Source organism: Aethina tumida, chromosome 1, assembly GCF_024364675.1.
Source record: "Aethina tumida isolate Nest 87 chromosome 1, icAetTumi1.1, whole genome shotgun sequence".
In the NCBI taxonomy this organism is placed as follows: Eukaryota; Metazoa; Arthropoda; class Insecta; order Coleoptera; family Nitidulidae; genus Aethina; species Aethina tumida.
This window is the reverse complement of record NC_065435.1, coordinates 35,353,447-35,361,393: the sequence shown is the minus strand read 5'-3', so window position 1 is coordinate 35,361,393 and position 7,947 is coordinate 35,353,447.

Sequence of the window (7,947 nt, the reverse complement as noted above, 5' to 3'; positions counted from 1 at the left end):
TTTTGCATTCCAGCAGCGAGGGAATTGTTTTAACCCATATAGTGACTTGTTCAATTTACATACCATGTTTTCGTCATGATCCAACCCTTCTTGTTAAGTCATAAATAGGTGTGTTCAAGTTCTCCATATAAAAATGCTGTCTTTACGTCTAGTTACTTGATTTTGTGATTATTTTGTACAGCCACAGATAGTAACAATCGTATTGAATCTCACCTGACTGTTTGTGCAAAAGTTTCCTGGTAATCAACACGTGACATTTGACCATATCATTTCACACACAGATGTGATTTGTAACGTGGTCATTAAATAAATGAATCACTGTCATTAAAGTTATTATAACAAATCGAAAAATCATCTCGATATTTCTTTTCTCTGTCAATTTGTTGATACTTTCGATTAAAACAAATAGAAATATATTAAAAATTTAACTGAACCACAATTTGATGTAATATTAATACTATGAAAGAAACAAATCAAATTTACTTGAAAGAAGACAACTTTTTTCTAAATTACATATTTCGAATAAGGTTTAATTGGACATTGGATGTTTCGTTTAGCGTCTGGCATATGTCACAAAGAAACGTAATCTTATCAACATAAATGTTATTTTCTTTTATTTGATAAACAAAATTCCTTCATTGCTATTGAAACTTGAAAGTTCGCAAAATGTCATTCAATCCCACACCCACTCCCAAATGTTCGTTTAGTTTTGTAATTACTAATTAATTAAAATTTTATTTATGTGTATATACATCTAGTTATCCTGTTTTCAATTTCATCCCTCACGTCGTCGGTATCACATATTCAAACTAAATTATAATAGTTGGAACTTCTCTCAGCAGCAATCTATTCTAATGGAAATATAAAGTTAACAAAGTTAACAAAAACAATTTCTTTTCACATGTTAATTATCTGTCAGAATCACAGACAGTTTTTGTATGTCGACGATAGATCTGCAACTAATTTGATTTCCGTGACTTTCAGGACAAGTAATCGACATCTCCACAATAATGGCATCAAGTTGCCTTTTTTTTTTTTTTTTTTTTTTTTTGGACTGAAGAGTGGAAAATCTTAATAGACGCTCTCCTAAACGGAATTCGGAGGCAAGTGTCCGATTCTCACGGACTAAAAACCACTCTCCTACGGGTACCAGCTCTAAAAGCTATAACCCAGATGGGCAGATGGGAACTTATTTATTCATTCAGGCAGCCAAGAGGGAAGGCCTCTTGTATCTGTCTGGATAGTTCCGGGGGGCATCAAGTTGCCATTATTGTAATTGTTTAAATATTCCTAACGAGTTCCTATGGAGTCCGCACGCTTTGACAACTCTGGGAATTTTGACAGCTAATGTGAGAGTATTTCGTTCTTCTTAATTGCTGTACTTATAATCGCGATACCGATTATGGAAAGAGGTTATTTTATACGACAAAACATCGCAGAACCTGGGATCCTACAGCAGTATTTGTGTAAAAAGCTACTTTAATGTGTGGGCAAAAGCACTAAGATATGCTCCAGCTTTTCTTTTACATTTACCCAAAATCATTGTAGCTTGAGCCGAACCAACTTTTCTAGAAAAACTACCGCCCAATCTATTACTCATTTTTAAATTTCAAACACATTACATTAATATCTTTTATCTAAAGTTTAACTTGCGAATATGGTGTTGATTAATTTTTTTATAAAAACTAATCACTTTACATTACAATCGTTATGATTATTTACAGTGGAAAAATTACTTGTCAAATCCAGCCCATTTAGTTTAGCAAACAATAAATCATAGCAGATTCTATCAAATGCCTTTTAAATGTCTGTATAAACAGCATCAACCTGTAAATGATTTTCAAGAGCACCAACTGTCGAGAGGTTATAAATAAGAAGGTTGGTCGCAGAAGATTTACATTTGCAAAATTCATGTTGACTCTCATTTATAATATTTTGGAACTATGGCATAATTATTTTGGAAATGATTTTTTTGGACAATTTTGGAAAACAACAAGTAAACTATCTCCATCCTTTAAGGTAGGTATAACAAACGATTTTTTACGTACGTTAGGAAATAAAGTAGATTTTAAAAACATTTTAAATTTCATTGTTAGAGGCTTTGTTAATGAGAATCCACAATTCATTCAATACTGTAGAAGGAATATCATAAGGACCTCTATTACTAGATAAATCAAGACTTCTGATTTCATTGAAAACATCAATCTGGACAAAATTATAATTAACTTTTTGAAAATAAACAAAAATATTAGATTTGTGTCTGCATTGAAGGCTAAAAAGTGAAACAAACAGCTAACGAAGTGTAAATACTTATTTGTTTTTTGTTGTTTTTGTCTTTCCAATAACGAAATTGTAAGAAGTTATCAAATAATTGTTCAAGATCAGTTTTGAAATCAAATGATATTTTGTACATATTCAGGTTTCAACAGCAATGAAGGCGATATGTTTATTAATCAAAAGTAAAACAAACTTTTGTTGTCTGAAGAATATGCATCGACAAAAGTGGGTGAATTGTTAATTAGACATTGCTATTCCTAACAAATATCAAAATTTTATATATTTTCTTTGATAAGATAATAATAAAACTTAAACATCTTTTTTAGCTGCTTTTTTTCAATTCTGTTAAACGCTTAAATTCACATCACATAATTAGGACCTTCCCACTTTCCGCATATTTTGGCAAATTGAAATAACCTCTCTCAGTAATTCGCCAAAGAGCATTATAGGATTGAACACCAAACAAAACGAAATCACACAAAGATCAGTTGCCAAGATTGTCAATGAGCTGTCAAAAAATATTAACCGAAATTGAGATCTGAGACGGCTAATCATTAGCGCTGGTTTTTCCCAAACCAATTTAAAAGTTTCTTCTCCATGAGAAGTCTCTTCTAATTCTTAGTGTACTTGGTTTAAAATACTTTAATACAATTCGATATACATAAATTTGAACAATGAATCATAACTGGTGGGGTGAATCGTAGTTAGACAATTTCGACATCACCTCCTTGGGGGTGACCGAGTTCCTGAGTTTTGGATCTGGAAGACTTTGCAGGAGTGGGGGTGGCTGGTTGGGATAAAGATTTGGGATTAGCGTTTTCAACTCTTCTCTTTCGATTATGGTAACTATTATAACTAAATTCAGACAGAAGAAGGACGAACAACTCAAACAAAAATTGTTACTATCAACAATATTCCCTGGTTGCACTTTGAACAATTGACAAAAGTCGCTAACAATAAGAGACCTTTCTGTCGTTACCAATGGCAGCGGTAACAATCGTCATTTATCCAAATTTGAGTAGCAACTACGGAAAAGTGTTTGTTATGGAATGAAATTGCACATTGATACTTGGAACCCTCTGTATAGATGCCCTAACGCAAGCGTCATGCTACGCAGGGTTTTTAGTTCTTAGTTTTTAGACTTTGACGTTTCTAGCACACTTTGTAATAATATAATAAACGATCAGTGTTCTTGTAACATCGACTATTATTCTCATCACACTCTCACCTCAGTTTTCAAAAGTGTTTGTAGTGATATTTTTGTGTTTATTTAGTGTCCATCTTTTGTCTGAATTTAGTTAGTTACCAAATTCAGACAAATGATAAAATTTGTTTACTTGTCTGGTAACCTTGGTTACCAATCCAAGAAACAACTGAATTAAATTTTTGTTTTCGTACTATAAAGAGTTTAATAACCGAATTAGCGATAATGAAATGGGAAAACAGCAAGTGTGCCTGCAAAAGGTCGAGTGGTTCCGAATCCTATAGGAACCGGACGGCACATCGCCAGTTCCGTTCCACAAGAAGTTCCTACTAGGAGACAAAAACCGTGAAAGAAGGAAAGGAAAAGGCGGTTCAAATCCAGGTTCTATTGGCAGAAAGAAAGGTCAACCGCCCGGTAAACCCTGAGCACGACTCCGTTCCAAGTTCCGAAAGAGTTAACTATCTAAAGTAAGTAACAACAGCAAAATTCGGCAAAGCGCCTCACCGACATCAGACCCCCAAATGGAGTTAGACATAACGTTAATATAAACAATAAAATAGAATAAAGTATGTTAAAAAACAATAACAATTGACAAATGAAGGCAACCGAGGTAACCTTGGTGATCAAGAAACAGTGAGAGTCAGTTTGAGAGAAACAGCTCAAGAGCTCAGTAGTAGCCGTCTTTTTTGTTGATTCATCCTTTGTATTTCAATTATTTGATTGAATAAATTACTGCAATTTCTTGCATATTCTCTGAGGTTATGGGCCCAGTGCGTGCAGGATAAAGTTATACAATTGAGGTTGAAAGTCAATTGTGGTGAAGGCAACAGACAAAGATGGCGAACGTTACCGTAAATAACATTCTAAAAATTCAACAATTCGATGGCACGAATTTTAGCAATTGGAAATATCGTGTGGGAATTTTGCTTGATGAAATGGAGTTGAGAAGATTCATCGAGGAATCGTTGGAGGTCATTCTTACAGCGGAAAAAGATGTGACAAAACATCCTACGATTAAGTTGAATGAAAGGAAATGTGTTTCGATATTAGTACAGTCAGTTCATGATAGCCAACTTGAGTATGTTCGCGAAAAAGCTCGGGCAAAGGACATGTTCGACACATTATGCACGATTTTCGAAAGGAAAAGTATGGCGTCGCAAGTTTTATTACGAAAACAATTGCTGACAATGAAATACAATGAGTCGGATGATATGATAAGTTACCTTTTGCAATTTAATAAGAGAATTCAAGAGTTATTGTCAACGGGAGCTAAAATGGAAGAGCTTGATGTGGTTGTACATTTGTTGATTACTATGCCAAGAGGTTATGATAACCTAGTGACACCATCGGAAAAGATGGATCAATCAAAGTTAACTGTTGAATTTGTTAAAACTCGGTTAATGGATGAGTACAATAAGCGGACTGGTGGAAATGGTTCAAGTAAATCAATTGAGCCTGGAGCAATGTTTGCTGGGAATAAGACAATTATATGTCATTTGTGTAAAAAACCTGGACACAAATAGGCTCAATGTTTTCGCAATAAAAACAAAAAAGAGAGGTCAAATAGAGAAAGCGCAAACAGAGCAAGCGGTTCATCGATGTATGCAATTGCTGAAGATGGTACCAAAGAGAATTTGGCAGAATCGAAGGCATTTAACGCTCAATTGCAGCAGAATAGCGGTAATTACGCGGAAATAAAATTTGTTTTATATTCTGGAGCGACTCAGCATATGGTGAATCAGAAGATCTTCGATAAATTTGGAACCAATTGACGAACTAAGCATTTCGGTTGCCAAGAAAAATCAAAGCATTGTTGCAAAGCAACGTGGTGACATTCTCGTTAAAACATTTCACCATGGTGACACATCGGTAAAAACAATGGAGGACGTTCTATTCGTGAATGATTTGAAATGCAACTTGATGTCAATTCGAAGACTAACACAAAAGGGATATCGAATTGTGTTTGAGGGTGATTATGCCTATGTATCGCTGAATGGTATCGAAAAGTTTGTCGGACGCGTAAATGGAAGAATGTATGAAGTGACTTTGTACGTTGACAACAATGTGTTTGCGGGATATACAGGAGTGAATAAATTGAATACAATATCACAGAATTTATGGCATTTTAAACTTGGTCATCTCAACCGAAATGTCATGAAAAAGTTAGCCAATTGTATGGCTATTGGTATGAGTAACGTAAAAAAAAAGGATACACAGTTGTGCGAATCGTGTGTACTTGGAAAACATGTTCGTTCACCGTTTCCAAGAAATTCAAATACACGTTCATTGCGAGTTTTGGAATTGATTCACAGTGATATTTGTGGACCGTATCCAACGAATGCATACGATGGGTCACGTTATTTTGTGACATTCATGGATGATTATTCGAAAGCATCCATGGTCTATTGCATCAAGAGAAAAAGTGAAACGTTTGGTAAATTCAAGGAATTTGTTGCAATGGCTGAGGCACTTCATGGCTCAAAGGTGTCAAAATTGAGACATGATGGCGGTGGTGAATATACGTCAAACGAATTTAAAGAATACTGCAAACAAAAGGGTATTCAGATGTTAGTCACCGTTGGTTCAGTATCTGAACGTTTAAATGAAACGCTGCAAAACAAGGCTACGACAATGCTATTGGCCAGTAGGATGGAAAATAAGTTTTGGAATGAAGCAATTATGTCGGCAAATTATATCAAAAATCGATCGCCAACGAACGCGGTTGGAAAGCAGTTTAAAGACAAGACACCAGCAGAAATTTGGTTTAGAAAGAAACCGGAGCTGTCAAACCTTCGAATATTTGGTTCTGAATGTTACAATCATATTCCACATGAAAAGCGGTTGAAATTACAAGCAAAAGCAACAAAATGTATTATGCTTGGTTATGGTGCGACGTTTGGTACGTATCAACTTTGGGATATTGAACAACAGAAGCTGATTTTTAGTCGAAATGTAACATTCAATGAATCATCGGTATTAAATCGATCAAAGTTAGTAGAGATAATCGGTTCAGAGGCGGTTACAGATAGTGGGAGTACGTGTGACGGTAAAGCAGTTCAACCAAATGATGATGATGTACAGTCGCGTACTGATAAAACTGGAGAAATCCACAGTACTAATTTGGCTTGTGTTGGTAACGGCGTTTATTTGGATAACATGGGTATCAGCGAGGTAACTCAACGAAAGAGCGGGAGAGTAGGAAAGGCACCGCAACGTTACGGTAATTATGCACCTGAATGTAATGCGCATATGGCACTATCATCTACCGAAGGTGAATCACTAGTGTTATCAGCAGAACGATTTGTTGGTGACGATCCGTCCACAATATCGGAAGCAAAACGGCGTAGTGCCAAGAGGTACCCGAAAACTAGACGTTAAGATTAAAATCTCGGAACTAGAGGGTGAATTACAACGAATGAAAGTAAGTAATGCAGTAAGCTGTCTGCTAAACTACAGATACCATCGGTAAATCCTGGAAGTACTCCTACTTCTAACCCTAACACCAATCCTTCCTCCCGACCAGCCACCCCACACCTCCAAAGCGCAGAAGTCTTCCACAAAGTGGGATACTCCTATGGAGGTGGTCTCGAAATCCTGACAACGCACCCCTGTGCTCTCCGAAAGGACACGGAAGCACTGGAAGTATTTGTTTCCATTAGGGTCAAAATACAAAAGTTAATAGTTAGAACATGCCTGCTTACAAGGCGACGTGGAATGTAATGCAAGGTACTCAGTAAAACGCTTATTGACTATCTTACAACATTGGTGGGCTGTATACAACTAACTCTGCTTTTACAACTTAACTCTGTTTCTATAACTACGCTCTTCTGTTGTTTTTATTCTCCGTTGTCATCACAACCGTTATACACGATGCTAGATATTCTAACATAACCTGCCTCGAGTGAATTGGACCAATGATGAGTAAGTATAGTGTTTGCATGAGTACGGAGGTTTACACTTTAAACTATCAATTATCATTGGTTGATTGTGTCTTATGAAATTTTATACAATATGTTCCTACTTTATCTACATGTAAAAAAATTAAAAACTAAGTTTCCTAAGTTGTTCTCTAAAGAGCTTATAACATTAACTATTCGTTATTCATTTGTAGACATTTGAATTTCGTTGTCATAAACTAATTTCAATTTTGTTCATAAAATCAGGTAGACCAAAAAGTTTTCTTTACTTGTTTACCACCAAACTTTAATCATTTCAAACTTTTATTTCATACGAACCACATCTCTCTGAAGTTGCTCCTACGCTTCAATTCAAAATTAATAGTTAAAAATTCTCGCTTTTATTAATGAGTCCCTGCCTCATTGGAAATGATAATCAGAAGAAATACTTGTTTATAGTAATGCTAGAAATGAAACAGATCGTATCAAACTGTTATTTTTAGTGAATAATTTTGTTTAAATTCATTAATTTACTTACAGGAATTCCCAACTAAACAAAGAATAAGTTTT